Genomic DNA, 21,336 nt, shown 5'->3' with positions numbered 1-21,336 from the left:
TCTCTTTTTGGAACAGTTTTGATTGCCAGAGCCTCAGTTCTCTCTGACTTCTAGCCCAAAGCCCAGTAAGCTCCACTATTCTCCATTAGTAGAGGATACTATTTGCAAGAGTGGATATGCACAAATATCCCTGGCCAGCCTCCCATGCCTGCCTCCATTGCCAGGTGGAGAGAATAGAATCATTAAAAATTATACCATTATATTTATTTTTTAATTTAAAAATATTTCTCCTTTTTTACAAAAGAGTTGAGAGGCCTAGAAAAAAAGACTGACAGTTGGCTGTCCTGGGGAAGAATCATAGGAGGTGGGGATTAAAGAAATCTACATGAACCCAAGTTCTTGGCAAAAGTGATTGATTTCCTAAGTTATTAGGAAAGTTGCTGGGAAACTAGGGACTGAGGTGAAGGGAGGATACTTGTTTTAGACTATAACAGATGCTGGAATGAATAAAAACAGGTGGTGGCAATCACTTCCTAGGCAAGAGCCCACAGAAAGGCATCCACATTTGAATCCTGATTCATTTAAGATTATTTGAAATTTAGCAGGGAAAGCTCCCTGTTGCCTTCAATAGTTGGCTTGCTTCTTTTCTTTCCCTGCTCACATCTATACAGTATAAACTTTTCGACTGTGCTTTCCTTATTACATTAGACCAAAAGTTGTGCTTAGAACCATCTTACATAATCTTACTTTAAAAGAGAGAATACAAAAACAGACTTGTAAAGGGTCACCTAGTAATTACTACAACTCCTGGCCCAGAGTTTGCTTCACATGGCACAAATTTCCTGTTTCCACAACCTTCAGCCAAGCCCCTATCTGCTCTCTGTTTCCTTCTCTTTTTTGTAATGAAATTTTAGCAGTTGGAGTCTCTAAATAAATTTGCATTAAGTACTTGTAGCCCTCAAGACTTCTGTTATACTTAATGTTTCAATTCAACCAAAATTTAGTAAGTGACTACATTGCCCAATCCTTAGTACTACTAAGCATTTCTCCAGCAGATAAAAGCTTCCAACATAGTTGCAGCTAAGATTCTCTCTGAAGGTTATTTCAACTCTTCCCAAAACAGGAAGGCCTGAAGAACTTGTACTTTAACTCAGTACCGTTAACCCATATTTACTCATTTTCCTTTTCGTTCTAGCCGATTATGGGTTTCCTCTTTTCTTTTTTGTCTTCCTCATATCCTTGCTTACTGTCTGTCTTTAAAGTTGAGCAGAAGGTTCTGGGAAAGGATTGAGAATGCTTGGGGCGTAACCCCACAAGCCATATCTTGCACAGTTTCAGTATGTGGGGATTAGGAAAAGATGACTGATGCTTGCAGTTCTGGTCTGTCTTTAGGCTTGGTCTGAGAGCATGGGGATTCTGGCATGGAGGAAAAAAGTATAACTGGAAGTGTATAGAACTGCTAATCTAAAATCTGGTCCTTCTGGTTCCACTTAACTTCTATGGAAAATCCACACACACACCCCAGCTGACCTTGTCAACCCATGCTTTATATTCAGATCTTGCCTTCTTCCTCCAAACCTTTCTGTACAAGTCACCCTTATTTTTTGCCTGGACTCTTGACAGGTTTTTTGTTGTTTTGTTTTGTTTTGAGACAGAGTCTCAGTCAGTCACCTGGGCTAGAGTGACACTTAGTTTTCTCACTCTTCAGGGGGTACCCACGCTGAACCTACCACCATTGTGTGAATACTCTTCCCCTACCCTCAACCCTAACCCCAGCCCCTGAACTCTGACCCTTCTTTCAGCACTCAGTTCAAATGTTACTTCTTCAAGAAAGTCTTCCCTGAAATCCAGAACTGTTAGATGTCCCCCTAGCATCTTTAATTCTTTCCACTGCTCATTACAGCTATGATTATGTGGTAAGTCATTGTTTAAAGACTATCTCCCTTGTCAGAATATAAAACTCAGGAACTATGGCTGTTCACTGCTTTGTCCCCAGCATCTATCCCACTACCCAGCACAAGGGGTTGTTCACTACCTATTTGTTGAAATGAAGGCCTCATTCACTTAGGGATACACATAGCCCCTTCCTTGACACATGGGCTCTGGAATAATAAGAACCTATCCTCGGTGAAAAGTGGGGAGGTGGAGCAAGATGGCAGCCGAGTAACAGCTTCCTTGCATCTGGGCACCATGAGTCTGGGGAGATAGGACTCCAGGTATCTCTGGCTGGTGGGATCTGCCTATCATCACCCCTGAGAGGATACAGGGAGTCAGCGAGAGACTTCTGGACCCCAAGAGGAGGACTAAAACAGTGGAAAACCAGCAAGTGGTCGCGTCTGTTCAATCCGTCTAAACCCGCCCGCAACTGTAAGTTCAGTAGCAGCGAGACTGCAAACCAGAAAGGCCTTACCTGTGAACTGTTTTGGTGTCTTTGGACTTGGCACTCGGTTGAACTGCCTTGGGGAGAGCCTGAGTGGGAGTGCGGAGAACTATGGCCTTTGTCTAGGGCCCCAGTCTGAGCCGCTGAGCCAGACGGAGCTAATAGTGTTTGGCTCTGGGTCACAGGGAGTCATTGTGAACGATCTGCCCCGGCAAGCTCGTGGGTGGGAGCTGGTAACCCAGCAACCAAGTAGCCTAAGGGTGGGGTCTGAGCCGCCTTGCAGCCCTAACCCTCAGGGGCAGAGGGAGACCAGTTTTGGCACACAGGGTAAGTGGATAGCCACTTCAGCAGTGATTCCAGCAACAAGCACTTCCCCGGGAAAGCTTCTGCTCAGCAAGTGAACAAGTTCAAAGTGCCTTTTAAGTGGGCTGAAGAGAGATTTAGGGTGTCTACCTGCTGGGGTTTGAGAAATTAGCAGCCTGCAGTCATATCAGAACTGTGATTAACATCTCATACCCCAGAAGACCACGTGTTGCCCAGACAATATTCAATAACATATACATACTGCTTTCTTTTTGGTTGTGTTTTTGTTTTTTTTTTTTGGTTTAGTTGTTTTTTTTGTTTATTTTGATGTTGTTGATTGTTGTTTTGTTTTTTAAGTTCAACCTTTTCCATACAGATCCTTTTTCTTTCTCAATTTTTCTAGTTTAATTATAATTTCCCATTGCTGCCTATTTCAATAATTAGAACTTCATTTTTGTTAGTGTTTCTACCGCTATTATTTGGTTTTCCACCCAATTTTATCCCGTACAGTTTTCTGTTTGCTTGTTTTGGTTTGATTTATAGCATTTTTGTCTTTCCTCTCTACTTGGTGGAGGTTGGGTACTGTGTCTGATCAGGTTAGCAAAGAGCTGCTGACCTCAAGGGAACCACCCAACTGGGCACCCCCAGAAGGTGGGTTTTTTTTTTAAGGTTGTATCAAAGTACCCTACTGTACACATATATTGCTCTGTCTCCCTCTTTCTGTGCCTCTCTTCTCTTTATCAATATTCCTTTTACCTACCCCCCTCCTTTCTCTATTTTTCTTTGTTTTTCTTATCACTCCGTCCTCCTTTCTTTCATCCCTTTTTTGCTCTTCAACCTTCTCACCCTACTGGTCCTATAACCCTTAGTCCACAGGCACGAGAACTTAAAGAGCAAGAGGAAGTGAAAGGAAAATTAGGGCAAGGAAACAGATAAAAGAAATCACTCATGAGGAAGAATCATCAGAAAACTCCAGGCAACATGAAGAACCAGTCCAGAACAACCCCGCCAAGGGACCATGAGGTAGCTACTGCAGAGGAGTCCACCTATACAGAAATGTTAGGAATGACAGAAAGGGAATTTAGAATACACATGTTGAAAACAATGAAAGAAATGATGGAAACAATGAAGGAAACTGCTAATAAAGTAGAAAATAACCAAAAGGAAATCCAAAAACAGAATCAAATAAGAGATGAACGATATGAAGAATATAAAAAGGATATAGCAGAGCTGAAGGAACTGAAACAGTCAATTAGGGAACTTAAAGATGCATTGGAAAGTATCAGCAACAGGTTAGACCATGCAGAAGAAAGAATTTCAGAGGTAGAAGACAAAGTTTTTGAGATAACTCAGATAGTAAAAGAGGCAGAAAAGAAGAGAGAGAAAGCAGAACGTTCACTGTCAGAATTATGGGACTTTATGAAGCGTTCCAACATACGAGTTATAGGAATTCCAGAAGGGGAAGAAGAATGCCCCAGAGGAATGGAAGCCATACTAGAGAACATTATGAAAGAAAATTTCCCAAATATCACCAAAGATTCTGACACACTGCTTTCAGAGGGCTATCGGACCCCAGGTCGCCTCAACTCTAACCGAGCTTCTCCAAGACACATTGTGATGAACTGTCCAAAGTCAAGACAAAAAAAAAAGATTCTGCAAGCTGCCAGAAGTAAGCGCCAGTTGACCTACAGGGGCAAATCCATCAGAGTGACTGCAGACTTCTCTAATGAAACTTTCCAAGCAAGAAGACAATGGTCATCTACCTTTAATCTACTTAAACAGAACAATTTCCAGCCCAGAATTCTGTACCCTGCTAAGCTAAGCTTCAAAATTGACGGAGAAATCAAATCATTTATGGATATACAAACATTGAGGAAATTCGCCACAACAAGACCAGCTCTACAGGAAATACTTCAAACTGTTCTGCACACTGACCACCACAATGGATCAGCAGCAAAGTAAGAACTCAGAAATTAAAGGACAGAACCTAACCTCCACACTGATGCAAAAGATAAAACTAAGCAATGGACTCTCACAAAAAGAGACAAATAGAATACTACCACACTTATCAATTATCTCAATAAATGTTAATGGCTTGAATTCCCCACTGAAGAGACATAGATTGGTTGACTGGATTAAAAAACACAAGCCATCCATTTGCTGTCTGCAAGAAACACACCTGGCTTCAAAAGACAAATTAAAGCTCCGAGTCAAGGGTTGGAAGACAATTTTTCAGGCAAATGGAATTCAGAAGAAAAGAGGAGTTGCAAACTTATTTTCAGATACATGTGGATTTAAAGCGACTAAAGTCAAAAAAGACAAAGATGGTCACTTTATATTGGTCAAGGGAAAAATACAACAAGAAGACATTTCAATTCTAAATATCTATGCACCCAATTTAAATGCTCCCAGATTCTTGAAACAGACCTTACTCAGTCTGAGCAATATGATATCTGATAATACCATAATAACAGGGGACCTTAACACTCCTCTTACAGAGCTGGACAGATCCTCTAAACAGAAATTAAACAAGGATATAAGAGATTTAAATGAGACCCTCGAACAACTGTGCTTGACAGACGCATATAGAACACTCCATCCCAAAGATAAAGAATATACATTCTTCTCATCACCCCATGGAACATTCTCCAAAATTGATCATATCCTGGGACACAAAACAAATATCAACAGAATCAAAAGAATTTAAATTTTACCTTGTATCTTCTCAGACCATAAGGCACTAAAGGTGGAACTCAACTCTAACAAAAATGCTCGACCCCACCCAAAGGCATGGAAATTTAACAATCTTCTGTTAAATAACAGATGGGTGCAAGAGGAAATAAAACAGGAAATCATTAACTTCCTTGAGCATAACAACAATGAAGACACAAGCTACCAAAACCTCTGGAATACTGCAAAAGCAGTTTTGAGAGGAAAATTCATCACTTTAGATGCCTACATTCGAAAAACAGAAAGAGAGCACATCAACAATCTCACAAGAGATCTTATGGGATTGGAAAAAGAAGAACAATCTAAGCCTAAACTCAGTAGAAGAAAAGAAATATCCAAAATCAAATCAGAGATCAATGAAATTGAAAACAAAAGAATCATTCAGAAAATTAATGAAACAAGGAGTTGGTTTTTTGAAAAAATAAATAAAATAGATAAACCCTTGGCCAGACTAATGAGGAATAGAAAAGTAAAATCTCTAGTAACCTCAATCAGAAATGATAAAGGGGAAATAACAACTGATCCCACAGAGATACAAGAGATCATCTCTGAATACTACCAGAAACTCTATGCCCAGAAATTTGACAATGTGAAAGAAATGGATCAATATTTGGAATCACACCCTCTCCCTAGACTCAGCCAGGAAGAAATAGAGCTCCTGAACAGACCAATTTCAAGCACTGAGATCAAAGAAACAATAAAAAATCTTCCAACCAAAAAATGCCCTGGTCCAGATGGCTTCACTCCAGAATTCTATCAAACCTTCAAGGAAGAGCTTATTCCTGTACTGCAGAAATTATTCCAAAAATTGAGGAAGAAGGAATCTTCCCCAACACATTCTATGAAGCAAACATCACCCTGATACCAAAACCAGGAAAAGACCCAAACAAAAAGGAGAATTTCAGACCAATCTCACTCATGAATATAGATGCAAAAATTCTCAACAAAATCCTAGCCAATAGATTACAGCTTATCATCAAAAAAGTCATTCATCATGATCAAGTAGGCTTTATCCCAGGGATGCAAGGCTGGTTTAACATACGCAAGTCCATAAACATTATCCACCATATTAACAGAGGCAAAAATAAGGATCACATGATCCTCTCAATAGATGCAGAAAAAGCATTTGATAAAATCCAGCATCCTTTTCTTTTTTTTTTTTTTTTTTAGGCCTGCTATTTTTTTTTTATTAATATAGTTCTTACATTCATTTGAGCTTCTCCAGAACAGAAATCCATCTGATATTTAAGTAATTGTTCTTCTTGTTTTATAGTTAGTATCTCTTAGTCCTCTAGGTTTTTTTGTTTGTTTGTTTGCTTGTTTGTTTTTTGGAGATAGAGTCTCACTATGTTGTCCTTGGTAGAGAGCCATGGCGTCATCTTTTGCCTCAGCCTCCCAAGTAGCTGGGATTACAGGTGCCCCTACAACGCCCAACTATTTTTTGTTGCAGTTGTCATTGTTTAGCTGGCCCAGGCTGGGTTTGAACCTGCCAGCCTCAGTGTACATGGCTGGTACCATAACCGCTGTTCTACAGGTGCTGAGCCAGTTCGTTTGTTTGTTTGTTTTGAGACAAGAGTTTCATTCTGTTGTCCTGGGTAGAGTGCCAGAGCCAGCATCCTTTTCTAATTAGAACACTGAAGAGTATAGGCATAGGTGGCACATTTCTAAAACTGATTGAAGCTATCTATGACAAACCCACAGCCAGTATTTTACTGAATGGAGTAAAACTGAAAGCTTTTCCTCTTAGAACTGGAACCAGACAAGGTTGTCCTCTGTCACCTTTACTATTCAACATAGTGCTGGAAGTTCTAGCCAATACAATTAGGCAAGACAAGGAAATAAACAGAATCCAAATGGGAGCAGAGGAGGTCAAACTCTTCCCTCTTTGCTGACGACATGATCTTATACTTAGAGAACCCCAAAGACTCAACCACAAGACTCCTAGAAGTCATCAAAAACTACAGTAATGTTTCAGGATATAAAATCAATGTCCACAAGTCAGTAGCCTTTGTATACACCAATAACAGTCAAGATGAGAAGCTAATTAAGGACACAACTCCCTTCACCATAGTTTCAAAGAAAATGAAATACCTAGGAGTATACCTAACGAAGGAGGTGAAGGACCTCTATAAAGAAAACTATGAAATCCTCAGAAAGGAAATAGCAGAGGATATTAACAAATGGAAGAACATACCATGCTCATGGATGGGAAGAATCAACATTGTTAAAATGTCTATACTTCCCAAAGCAATCTACCTATTCAATGCCATTCCTATCAAAATACCAACATCGTACTTTCAAGATTTGGAAAAGGGCGGCACCTGTGGCTCAAGGAGTAGGGCGCCGGTCCCATATGCCGGAGGTGGCGGGTTCAAACCCAGCCCCGGCCAAAAACCACAAAAAAAAAAAAAAAAAAAGATTTGGAAAAAATGATTCTGCGTTTTGTATGGAACCAGAAAAAAACCCGTATAGCTAAGGCAGTTCTCTGTAACAAAAATAAAGCTGGGGGCATCAGCATACCAGATTTTAGTCTGTACTACAAAGCCATAGTGCTCAAGACAGCATGGTACTGGCACAAAAACAGAGACATAGACACTTGGAATCGAATTGAAAACCAAGAAATGAAACTAACATCTTACAACCACCTAATCTTTGATAAACCAAACAAGAACATACCTTGGGGGAAAGACTCCCTATTCAATAAATGGTGTTGGGAGAACTGGATGTGTGCATGTAAAAGACTGAAACTGGACCCACACCTTTCCCCACTCACAAAAATTGATTCAAGATGGATAAAGGACTGAAATTTAAGGCATGAAACAATAAAAATCCTCCAAGAAGGCATAGGAAAAACACTGGAAGATATTGGCCTGGGGAAAGACTTCATGAAGAAGATTGCCATGGCAATTGCAACAACAACAAAAATAAACAAATGGGACTTCATTAAACTGAAAAGCTTCTGTACAGCTAAGGAGACAATAACCAAAGCCAAGAGACAACCTACACAATGGGAAAGGATATTTGCATATTTTCAATCAGACAAAAGCTTGATAACTAGGATCTATAGAGAACTCAAATTAATCCACATGAAAAAAGCCAACAATCCCATATATCAATGGGCAAGAGACATGACTAGAACTTTCTCTAAAGATGACAGACAAATGGCTAACAAACACATGAAAAAATGTTCATCATCTCTATATATTAGAGAAATGCAAATCAAAACAACCCTGAGATATCATCTAACCCCAGTGAGAATGGCCCACATCACAAAATCTCAAAACTGCATTTGCTGGCGTGGATGTGGAGAGAAGGGAACACTTTTACACTGCTGGTGGGACTGCAAACTAGTACAACCTTTCTGGAAGGAAGTATGGAGAAACCTCAAAGCACTCAAGCTAGACCTCCCATTTGATCCTGCAATCCCATTACTGGGCATCTACCCAGAAGGAAAAAAATCCTTTTATCATAAGGACACTTGTACTAGACTGTTTATTGCATCTCAATTTACAATCGCCAAAATGTGGAAACAGCCTCAATGCCCACCAACCCAGGAATGGATTAACAAGCTGTGGTATATGTATACCATGGAATACTACTCAGCCATTAAAAAAAATGGAGACTTTACATCCTTCGTATTAAGCTGGATGGGAGTGGAAGACATTATTCTTAGTAAAGCATCACAAGAATGGAGAAGCATGAATCCTATGTACTCAATTTTGATATGAGGACAATTAATGACAATTATGGTTATGGGAGGGAAGCAGAAAGAGGGATGGAGGGAGGGGGGTGGGACCTTGGTGTGTGTCACACTTTATGGGGGCAAGACATGATTGCAAGAGGGACTTTACCTAACAATTGCAATCAGTGTAACCTGGCTTATTGTACCCTCAATGATCCCCAACAATAAAAAAAAAAAAAAAAGAACCTATCCTGTTCTGTGGTATCCTCTGTATTGTTATTCTTTTAATTGTTTGGTTTGATTATTTTTACCCTCTTCCTTCTTACATTTTATTTTCGAAAGGCAAGAAAGAACTCTTAGGAGGAACTGGAGCTGGCAGTTACAGCCATACCAGGGTTCTCAGAACACCCCCTTTCTTTTCTCATTCCTTTATCTACTGGAACCACCAGCAATCTTAGAGTGACAAATCTTGAATTCTGATGCTCAATCTTCTGCAGTAAGATCCCCCAAGGCCCCAGTGACACACCACTTTCTCTCCAAAAGCCTGTCTCCTCTTGTTAGAGCTTCTCCTTGCCAAAGCAGTTCATGTTTACCCTGGTTAGCAGTTACATTCTGGTTTTATTATAGTTGTTTTGATACCCATCTACCTAACCTACTAAACTCTGTGCTCCCTAAAGGCAGATACACTGAACTGATACAGTGTCTAAATCATCTTTGTGTCCTCAGCATCACCTATCTAGAATAGGCGTTTATTAAAAGAAATTGATTTTTTTATTGGTATAATAGCAGAGTGACTGGAGTAAAGTCCTTCAGTCTTATTTCCATTCATCAATTCTGTCATATACTCTCCCTCATTCCTACTGAGAAGTACAGGGAATAAAGATTTCCTATTTTCGTTCCTTTCCCTTGTTATGAAAGGTTTCAAAAATTACTGAGGGAAGAAGATAAAAATAGAGTGGCTTATCAAAGTAGAGAACAAACTGAATAATGCCAATAAATATTTACATTGAGTATGTTTCTGTTTAAAGCCCCACAGCTTTTCCTCAAATAAGATGAAAAGAACTTTAATGTGCTAGAAGCATCTGGTAGAGGGCATCTGTTAAAATTATGTCTCAAAAAACAAAAAAAAAAAAAGAAAGAAAGAGAAGGGAAGGGAAAGAAGGAAGGAAAGAGAGAGAAAGAGCAATAGTCCATGTGATGATAAATTGCACATTCCTCATTGTTGATTCTTTTTTTTTAATTTTTTTAATTTTTTTGTTGTTGTTGTTGCAGCATTTTGGCCAGGGCTGGATCTGAACCTACCACCCTAGGTATATGGGACTGACACCCTATTCAGTGAGCCATAGGTGCCGCCCCTTATTGTTGATTCTTAGAAGGACAATACCTTGCTTTGTATGCTTTGTAGTGGAAATCATCTTCCCTTATGCTTAAAATTCTAAAAATATATTCACTGAGACCAAACATATAAACCTGGAAATGCGGTTTCTAATCTCACTTCTGCCCCTATCCAGCAGAGTGGCCTCAGTCAAACCAGATTACCCTCTGTAGTTAATTGTGTTGCATATGGGGCCTTTTGTTACAGATTAAAAAATAGAAAGCCTGGGCGGCGCCTGTGGCTCAGTCGGTAAGGTGCCGGCCCCATATACCGAGGGTGACGGGTTCAAACCCGGCCCTGGCCAAACTGCAACCAAAAAATAGCCGGGCATTGTGGCGGGCACCTGTAGTCCCAGCTACTCGGGAGGCTGAGGCAAGAGAATCGCTTAAGCCCAGGAGTTGGAGGTTGCTGTGAGCTGTGTGAGGCCACGGCACTCTACAGAGGGCCATAAAGTGAGACCCTGTCTCTACCAAAAAAAAAAAAAATAGAAAGCCTCCCAATGCAACTTTCTTTGATTTAAACCAGCCCTCATAGAATCACATGTGGAAATGGGTAAGGGTATAGTCAGACCATGTCTGCTAGGTGAGAAACTAGATTGATACCATTATCGAAGATTTGATATCATATCTATAGAAACAAATTTTTTCCAATAAAACCACTTCTGGCCAATTGTTAATTAATTTCCATTTAGGTGTTTCTTTTTTTCTTCATTTTAACTGGTGTTTATATAAAGCCAGTGACTCAGAAGAAATAACCTAATATGGAAGAACTGTTCATCAGGAAATCCGTGCTCTAGATCTGCTCCACCACTACAAGCTGTGTGATCTTAGACACTTTTCTTTCTTTTTGTTTTATTGTTTTAGACAGGGCCTCACTCTTTTGCCTAGGTTGAAGTGTATCGATGTCTTCATAGCTCACTGAAGCCTCAAACTCCTGTCCTCCAGTGATCCTCCTGCCTCATCCTCTTAAAGTGCTGAGATTATAGGGCGGCGCCTGTGGCCCAAAGGAGTAGGGCGCAGGCCCCATATACCACAGATAGTAGGTTCAAAACCCAGCCCTGGCCAAAAACTGCAGAAACAAAAAAAAAAGTGCTGAGATTATAGATGTGAGCCACCATGCCTGGCCAATCATTTCAATAATAGTGACAGTTGCCACGTACTGAGTATCTACTCTGCTCACTATACTAGGCACTTCAGAAGTACTATTTTCATTCTAACAAAACCCTTCATGAAAATTGCTATTAGCCTCATTATACTAAAATGAGGCTCAGAAAAGTTAAGTGATTCCCCCAGGTCATGTAGCTAGTATAGAGTGAGACCCCAAAGCCCTTGCTTTTTCTACTGAATGAATTCTTTAGACCTTAATTTTTTTCAACTATAAAGGAATTTAATTATTTGATCTCCGGAGGCAATAAGTTACAGGATTTGTTGGCTTTTTATTATGGAAAATTTTAAACACTCATAGGAATAGAGAGATAGTACAGTGACCCATTCCTCAGCCACGACAATCATCACTTCATAGCCACTCTTCATTTATACCAACCCACTGTCCTCCCCACCCCAGTCCCTACTAGACTCTTGTGAAGCAGTCCACATGCATTACTTGAATACTGAAATATTTCAGCATTTATCATGAAAAGGAAAGAAATCTTAAAATCAACCACAATGCCATTAGCATACTTAAATAATAATTCTTTATTATCATCAATATCCAGTGTTTAAATTTTCCTGATTTTTCTCTCTTTTTATAGTTCAAAGTATTTTAGTAGCAAACTTACAGGAACAGTACAAAAGATAGATAACATTAAAAACATGTACTTAATTTGCATGTAGGACAACTGAGTTAGAAAAGTATAGCAAATGGATAGAATGATAAAAATGCTACTAACGGCGGCGCCTTTGGCTCGGTGAGTAGGGCGCCGGCCCCATATGCCGAGGGTGGCGGGTTCAAACCCAGCCCCGGCCAAACTGCAAAAACAACAACAAAAAATAGCCGGGCGTTGTGGCGGGCGCCTGTGGTCCCAGCTGCTCCAGAGGCTGAGGCAAGAGAATCACGTAAACCCAAGAGTTAGAGGTTGCTGTGAGCCGTGTGACGCCACGGCACTCTACCAAGGGCGGTACAGTGAGACTCTGTCTCTACAAAAATAAATGCTACTAACATTAATTACTTGTTATCAAAAAAATTTACGGCTTGTGGGCCTCTCCTTGCAACAGCTGTGCAAGAGCAGAATAGGAGCTGCAGTGGCAGCAGGAGTCATGGCAGGCCAAGCATTGAGAAAGTTTCTTCTCCTCTCTGATCGTATCGGTTGAAAGGTGTGCAGCTGAAACTGTAACCAAGGAGGCATTATCTCCAGAAAAATCTCTACTGGAATGTATTGCAAACAACAATGGTAGCTGTTGGATAAGGCTCTAAAGGAAAGGGTGGAGAGATTTAACCAGTTAGTTGAAAGTTAGAGATAAGGTCTCCCAGAATATGGAGTCACCAAAGTAATTGTAGATGACAAGGATTATTTCTTATTTAGACATGGTGACAGTTTTGGAAAGTATGTAGACTGAAATAAATCACTGTTGAAATGGCGTCGACATGGCGTTGACTGCCCATCCATCCACTGAAGTTCTGAAATCTTTCATCATGTAAATAATTTCTATGTCTCTCTTTCATAAAAAAAACAAACTGATGATATCTATACTGCTGAAAAATAAAAATAAAAAATTTACTCGTTTTTTAAAAAGCCAAGTATTGGCATTGTCATTAAAATTTTAACACATTTATTTATAATTGTTAGTCAAATGGCTAAAATTTATTCACTGAAACATTTTGACTTGTATTAACCCTTCTGTTCCTGAATTTAAAAATTATTCCTGAATATTAAAAATTCAGACAAATGAAAATGGAAAAAGTGCCAAGGCCTGATTTCTGTCCTCCTATTTTTCCACTTGTAGCCATTGTACTTAGGTACTGTTTGACCCTATCAGAAAAAAAAAATAAAAATCTAACATTTAGAACTACAAGTATCAGAAAGAAGAGAATTCATGTGGTGTGTGTGTCTGTGTGTGTGTGTGCACGTGTAATGAAATGCTTCGCATCACAATGAATTCTTAAGCATGTTCTCCACATATGCTTTTTGCTAGCTGAATGTCTTTTGCCATAATTGTTACACATTTGACAGGGATACCACATAGGTTGATGTCTTCAAAAAGGTCAACTGAACAGGGCTTACTTGCCTCTGCAAAACACCTGTAGCTGTGCTCTGGAAGCCAAGTTCTGTTTTCTGGCACCAGACACTGGAAGGGAAATTTGCAGTCAGAAGTTTGGTAAACACACATAGCAGCCCTGTAATCATGCGGTCCCCTCCCAGCAGAGGGCGCACTCTTGCAAGCGGTTCTTGTAGCTAGTTGCTTCACAGGTGTTTTACCGCAGCAGATTTGCTGGCAGTCTGCTCTGCACCAGCCAAGGAATAAATAAAGACTTCTTGAAAGGAAGAGCAGAGGGAGGGAAGGAAGGAGGGGGGTGGGGCTTTGGTGTGTGCCACACCTTTTGGGGGCAAGACAGGATTGCAACAGGGACTTTGCTTAGCAAATGCAATCAGTGTAACCTGGTCTATTGTACCCTCAATGAATCCCCAACAATAAAAAAAAAAAAGACTTCTTTACCCCCTTCTTCTGCAACTCAGAAGTTCAGTGAGCTACAGGCAGCGTGCTTGCACTCTCTTCACAATCTTTTAAATCTGTTTTAATCTGTGTGTTCTTCAACTTCCTCCCCATTTTTGTTTTTCTTATATATTGAAAAAACCTGGAGTTTCTTATTGCTGGTTTTTGCGGATTGCCTTCCTGTGGCATCAGTTAATGTGTTTCTATTTTCCCTTTATCATCCATAAATTGCTAGTGAGACCTAGGTTTAATTTGATTTCAAGGGGTTTTTGTTGTTTTTGTTGTTGTTACTTTATTATTGCAAGAACAGTTCATAAAGCTGTGGTAAGTACTTCATAGGAGGTAGCGATTTCTGCTTGTCTGTCTTTTTATGATGTTAGCTGTCCTTGATGATAATGCCTAGTTATATATTTTTCATCATTAATACTTTGAGAATTTTTACTGACAATTTGGTCATTCAATTTGAAAATTTTTCAGGTTTATCTTTTGTACCAGGGTCTATCCCACTAGGAATATACAATCAAATTATTATGTTGATTATCACTGATACTCAAAAGATTAAACAACCAGTAGGAACCAATCAGAATAGACAGCCCCCTCCTATACCATGAAAACCCTTTAGTTGTTGGGCTCTGGGGGTAGGAGGTAGAAAGGGTGGTAGCTCAGGGCAGCAGCAGTTTACCAAACCACATGAAATTGTTTCCATGTTTTAAAACCTGGGAAGGCCATACTCTGCATAATGACTGTTACAAATTCTGACATTTTTAAGTTCCCTTCTCGTTCCAGTATGAACTTACATAGTCACTCAACTGAGTTACAATTGTCCTGCTTCCTTACTCTACTAGGCTTCACTTATACATATATATGAAAACTTTGTAATATTATACATGATTATTTTATATAATTCTGGAAGTTTGGGCCAATAAAATAAACCACAAAACAGAAATGTGAATTATGATTATTAGGGAAAAAAATTGTCATTTATTTATTTAGACAGAGTCTCACTTTGTCACCCACAGTAGAGTACTATGGCATCATAGCTCACAGCAACCTCAAACTCTTAGGCTCCAGTGGCCTCAGCCTCCCAAGTAGCTGGGACTATAGGCACCCTCCACAACACCTAGGTAATTTTAGAGATGGGTTTCACCCTGGCTCAGGCTGGTCTCCTGAGCTCAAGCAATCTACCCTCCTTGGCCTTCCAGAGTGCTAGGGTTACAGGCATGAGCCACCGCATCTAGCCTAAAATTACCAGTATTTAGAACCAATGCAATTAGATACCTAAAACAAAACAAACCAAAAAATTAGAATAACCAGATTATAAATACAAGTTTATAGGCTAAGTAGGCACTAAAAGTCTATAACGATGGAGCTAGTTCTTTTGGTTTATTTCCACCAAATTTTTTTTTTTTTTTGAGACAGAGTCTCACTATGTTGCCCTCAGTAGAGTGCTGTGACATCTCAGCTTACAACAACCTCCAAATCTTGGGCTTAAGCGATTCTCTTGCCTCAGCCTCCCAAGTAGCTGGGACTACAGGCACCCATCACAACGCCAGGATATTTTTTTTTTTTGCAGTTTGTGACCGGGGCTGTGTTTGAACCCACCACCTCTGGTATATGGGGCCAGCACCCTACTCCTTTGAGCCACAGGCACTGCCCACACCCAGCTATTTTCTGTTGCTGTTGTTTAGCTGGCCTGGGCCGGGTTTGAACCTACCGCTTTCGGTGTATGTGGCTGGTGCCATAACCACTGTGCTACGGTCACCAAGCCTCCATCAAAATTCTTAAGGATTAATCTATTCTAGCAGTTATCTGTGATATTGCCTTCCTGAAAAGCTCTTTTCTATGAACTGGTATCCCCCTTCCCCACCACCAGCCATGTGGCTGTTGCAAAAACTTTTCCTTGCTTACATGATCAGCCACCCCTGGTCACACTTGATAGGTCCAAGGATAGGCACCTGACCTATGCCAGTACAATCAGAGGCCTTCCTTTGGATTTTTCAAATTGAAATTAAGAAAGTCAGCCAGATGATTGTTAAAAGACACTGGCTTGGAGAGCTATTGGTGTCCATTTTTCAGCTTCATGAGGAAATTCTGTCTGCAGTGATAGCAGACACCATGCAGAGAGGAGCCAGCCAATTAATAAAGGAACTGTTGATGGCAATGGAGTCTCTCCAGTTATTTTTGAGGTACAGCTGCAGCCCTGCCCATCTCTTGAGTTGGCTTTTTAACTCTTCTTTGGAATTCATAAGCCAATAATTTCTGATTTTTGCCACAGTGAATTCAAATTAATTTTGACATTTGCTTTCAAAAGAATTCCTACTTCAGTAACAAAAGGAAATACATGGAATAAATTTTCCATAAGTAATAGATTTCATAATTAAGTAATGTCAATTTTATTATACCATACACGAATCCTCCCATTTCCCTCACCTATTATCAAATTTTTTAAAATCCAAGATTTTTAATAGTGTGATTTCATTTAAAACTTGGATGTTCATAGTGTAAGGTATAGTAGGAAAGACAGGAGATAAGTCTAGAGAGGTAAATTGAAATTAGAATATATAGCACCTTATAAAGGACCTTAAATATCGTGTTAAGTTTGGACTTTATCCCGTAGGTAATCAAGATCAAGCATTTGGAAAGCTTTCAAGAAGGGGAATGATGTGTTTAGATCTTTAGGATATTTAGATAAATAATTCTGGTTTTCATTTGGAACTTCAATAAAATGGGTGGGAAATGGAAACAGTTTAATAGGTGCCTGGCAACCTAATCACTGAAAGATTATCTCAGGTGTTCAAGACAGAGTTGATGAGAATAACAGGATAACATAGGAAAGTTATCCTGAACATGGTTGAGAGATGGAAGGAGTCAAGAGATATTTTGAAGATAGAATTGGCACTATGAAATGGTCACTTTGACATGGGGGTGAAGGTGAGGAAATAGAGAAGGACTCTGACTAGATGGGAATACCATCAACACAGGAGGAGAAGACTGTCTAACTGGGCATCATCCCTCACATTTATGGTGCTGACAGGTATGGTATCCTTTTAGGGACGTTTGTTTGTGGCAGTCATATTCTCTGCCATTTCCAAGGCAGCCATAGTATGATTATATCTTGACATGTTGTTTTACTATATTAGAATTCCCCGCCAACATAGGATGCTAAAGAAATTGTTGAATTCTGAAAACCTAGAATTCCTACTTAGTCTCTGATGTGGAAGGCATTAACTGAGATTTTGTCATGCTGATGTATAGGTCAGGTAGAAACTTTTGACTTAATGAATACAATTAAAAGTAATTATAGCCAACCTTAAGTTTTGTATATTACATATAGAGAATGCCATTGACTCATTGTCTACTCTGCTTTCACTACCTTCATGATTAGAGGTAGAGGAATTAAAATTTTATAGTGAAATAAAATTGGAAAGATATGATAAAGTGATAGGAGGCTCACGTTTTCTTTTTTTTTTTTTTTTTTTGTGGTTTTGGGCCGGGGCTGGGTTTGAACCCGCCACCTCCAGCATATGGGACCGGCGCCCTACTCCTTGAGCCACAGGTGCCGCCTGAGGCTCACGTTTTCAAAGTAAATATTTTTGGATCGCTGGGTGTGATGGCTCACACCTACCTATAATCCTAAAACTCTGGGAGGCTGAGGCAGGTGGTTCGCCTGAGCTCAGGAGTTTGAAACCAGCCTGAGCAAGAGTGAGACCCCATCTCTAAAAACAGCCGGGCATTGTGGTGGGCACTTGTAGTCCCAGCTACTTGGGATGCTGAAGCAAGAGAATCACTTGAGCCCGAGTTTGAGGTTGCTATAAGCTATGATGCCACGGCACTCTACCAAAAGCAGAAAATGAGGCTCTGTCTCAAAAAAAAGCATTAAAAAAGTAAAAAAGTATTAAAAAGCAATTCACCAGAAGACCCATAATCACCATACCTTCCCTGTGGTACTGAAGAGTTCTCATCCACCTGATTTCTAAAGCAGAATAATCAAGTGTCAGTAATATAACTTGTTCTGTGTTAAAAACTAAACTAGTCCCTGGTTCTTATCCTTGAAGAGATCATCATCATTCCAGTATTTTTTGGAAAGTGTGAAATTCCAATTTATAGATAGTTATTTTGGCAAAACTGAAAGTTCAGCGGCATACACACTTGTGAAGCAACTGACATCTCTGTAATTCTGACAACATTAACAAGCTACAGAGACATTGTCCGCACCCTGTGTGGTTTGGTTTCCATTCCTTTGCTAAATCCTTTACATGGGCACTTACCAATAAAAATATAAAGGAAACCACATGTGTAATTATTTAACACTTAATTTCTTTTTTTTAATTTATTTATTTTTATTGTTAAATCATAGCTGTGTACATTAATGCAATCAAGGGGTACAATGTGCGGGCTTCATATACAATCTGAAATATTCTCATCAAACTGTTCAACGTAGCCTTCATGGTATTTTCTAGTTACTATATGTAGGCATTTGTATTCTACATTTAGTAAGTTTCGCCTATACCCATTCTAAGATGCACTGTAGATGTGGCCCCACCCGTTACCCTCTCTCCACCAAACCTCCCCCCTCCCTTCCCCTTCCTTGGCCCTTTCCCCATAGTCTTGTGCTATAGTTGGGTTATAGCCTCATGTGAAAGCTATAATTTAGCTTCATATCAGAGCTGAGTACATTGGATACTTTTTCTTCCATTCCTGAGATACTTTGCTAAGAAGAATATGTTCCAGCTCCATCCAAGTAAACATGAAAGAGGTAAAGTCTCCATCTTTCTTTAAGGCTGCATAATATTCCATGGTATACAGGTACCACAATTTGCTAATCCATTCGTGGGTCAATGGGCACTTGGGTTTCTTCCATGACTTAGCAATTATGAATTGGGCTGCAATAAACATTCTGGTACAGATGTCTTTGTTATATTGTGACTTTTGGTCTTCTGGGTATATACCTAGTAAAGGAATTATAGGATCGAATGGCAGGTCTATTTTCAGGTCTCTAAGTATTCTCCAAACATCCTTCCAAAAGGAACGTTATTAGTGTGCAGTCCCACCAGCAGTGTAGAAGTGTTCCCTTTCCTCCACATCCACACCAACATCTCTGGTTTTGGGATTTTGTTTGTGGGCTACTCTTACTGGGGTTAGGTGATATCTCAAAGTAGTTTTGATTTGTATTTCTCTGATGATTAAGGATGTTGAGCTTTTTTTCATGTGTTTGTAGATTGTGCATCTGTCTTCTTTAGAGAAGTTTCTCTTCAAGTCCCTTGCCCACCCTGAGATGGGGTCACGTAACACTTAATTTCTAGTAGCTAAATTTTTTTAAAGTAAAAAGAAATGTGAAAAATTTTAATAGACTTTTTTTAAAGACTATTTTTTTAAAAGAAGTTTTAGATTCAAACTAGAGGAAAAGAGGCGGGCATAAGCCAGGCACCATGGCTCATGCCTATAATCCTAGTGCTCTGGGAAGCTGAGGCACTAGAATTGCTCTAGGTCAGGAAGTACCTACTTGACTTTTTCTCCTGGTCTGCAAAGCAACACGTAAGCCAAATTCAACTGTAGCCTCTTTTGCCATCATCCCTGGTCTACTAAAAACAGTCTCCAAATGCTTTGTAAAATATGTTCCTCATAGATTTGGGACTCTGAGGCCTTTGTGAAGAGTGTATTCTGGGCCATTTGGGGGAGATACAGTGGAGGTGGGTGGGTGGGTCAGATATGATAAATCTATGGCAGCGCTCCCTGTCTCCTAAAATTTTAAAGTTTATTCCTTTACATTTTACAAAGAGATTTGCAGCTCAGCTTCATTTTGCATGAGCTACCATTGAGTCTAGATTTCAATCAATATTTAGCAGAACAAAGAAAATTATTCCCAGCTTCTCAAGCTACAATAGTTAATCTGGAATCTCTTTAAATGCTATTGGTATGTTCAACCAGTCTGAAACTGGATCCTTCTCTTCTTCATTTAACATTCTTAAAATCTGTTCTGGCCCACATTTCACAGATACATTAGCAAAGTTCTTCAATTCCTATGATGCTTTAGCCATATCTTTCTGAACTTCACTTTGTAATTGGTCTCTTGAAACATACTAGAATTTGCCTTTAATTATAGATCTGGAGATAGTGCAAAATGAGAGTAGAATATGAGAGAACCAGTCTCCTCTTATAAGACATATCCTTCAAACCAGGGAGTTTCAGCATCTTCCCACAAAGGAGAAATAACCTTACAAGTAAAAAAGCTTCAGCTGCCAAGAAGGTCCAAAGTTTGGGAACAAAGGTTGTTTGAGTTCTCCCAGTTCTCCCTGGCACAGCATTCTAATTTTGAAGGTCCTACTCTTTTCCTTGCCAGGTGCAGTTGTGCGTAGCTATAGTCTAAACTATTCAGGAAGCTGAGGAGGGAGGACTGCTTGAGCCAGTTAAGTTTAAGTTCAGCCTGGGCAACATAGTGAGATCCCATTTCTAAAACAATATATTAATAATAAATAAAAATCCTGCTTTTTATGAATCAGCACCTTAACATATGCTCATCTCAGACCCCAGGTAAGGGGGTGAATTCAACTCATTAAGTCATCAATTAATAAGAACAAATAGTGGTTTATAACTATCTCCATCCTGGGATTTCTAAGTTTCCCTTAAATTCATAGTTTGCGTTTCAGTTCATGTTTTAAAACAAGAATCTTGAGGTTTTAATTTGTTAATCTTTTCAACTGAAGCAACTGACCTCCGCACACTGCTGTTGAATTCCTCATGCCCTCCACACAGTTCTATGACAACAGCAGTCATGTCCCCCTAGTCTTGTCTTCAAGGCCCACCTCAGTCTTCATGTTCACAGACATTAATTTCATTAGCTGTTTCACTTATATGCCGTGGACTTCCAGGGGCCCATCTCTGAACATTAATTGGTTTTTTTATTCACTTCAAACATGAGTCTGGATAACTAGATTCTCCTCATTTCCCCAAAAATCTGTTGTTTGGAACTAATTCCTCATTATCAGTTTCTGTACAAGTCAGGATTCCTAGTTTCAAGTATTAGTGACCAATTCTGGATAGATTGAATAGAATGGAATATATTGGAAGGATACAAAGTAGTTCACAAAATCTATGGGAAAATTAAAAACCAGGCTCAGGAAACAGGAGCAAAAGGATGCCAGCAACAGAAAACTCAGCCAAGGACCTCTGCAGGACCAGTCTGGTTAGAATGCTGCCAGAACTTGGAGAAGAGCTGTTATGGAAAGAGTCTAACTAGAACCTAAGTGGAGTCTAATCACACTGCCACCACCAGACA

The 21,336-nt window shown here is 39.7% G+C and overlaps 1 long non-coding RNA gene and 1 pseudogene across 1 annotated transcript in view; both read left to right on the top strand.

Moving 5' to 3' along the window:
• The window catches only part of LOC128590195 (uncharacterized), a 119,983-nt gene that overhangs the window by 36,286 nt on the left and 62,361 nt on the right, over nt 1-21,336 (top strand). The window lies entirely within an intron of this gene.
• On the top strand, nt 12,666-12,965 carry LOC128590194 (10 kDa heat shock protein, mitochondrial-like; annotated as a pseudogene).

Source organism: Nycticebus coucang, chromosome 7, assembly GCF_027406575.1.
Source record: "Nycticebus coucang isolate mNycCou1 chromosome 7, mNycCou1.pri, whole genome shotgun sequence".
NCBI classification, from domain to species: Eukaryota; Metazoa; Chordata; class Mammalia; order Primates; family Lorisidae; genus Nycticebus; species Nycticebus coucang.
The sequence above is the reverse complement of the archived record's forward strand: the minus strand, read 5'-3'. Positions and strand labels throughout refer to the sequence as shown.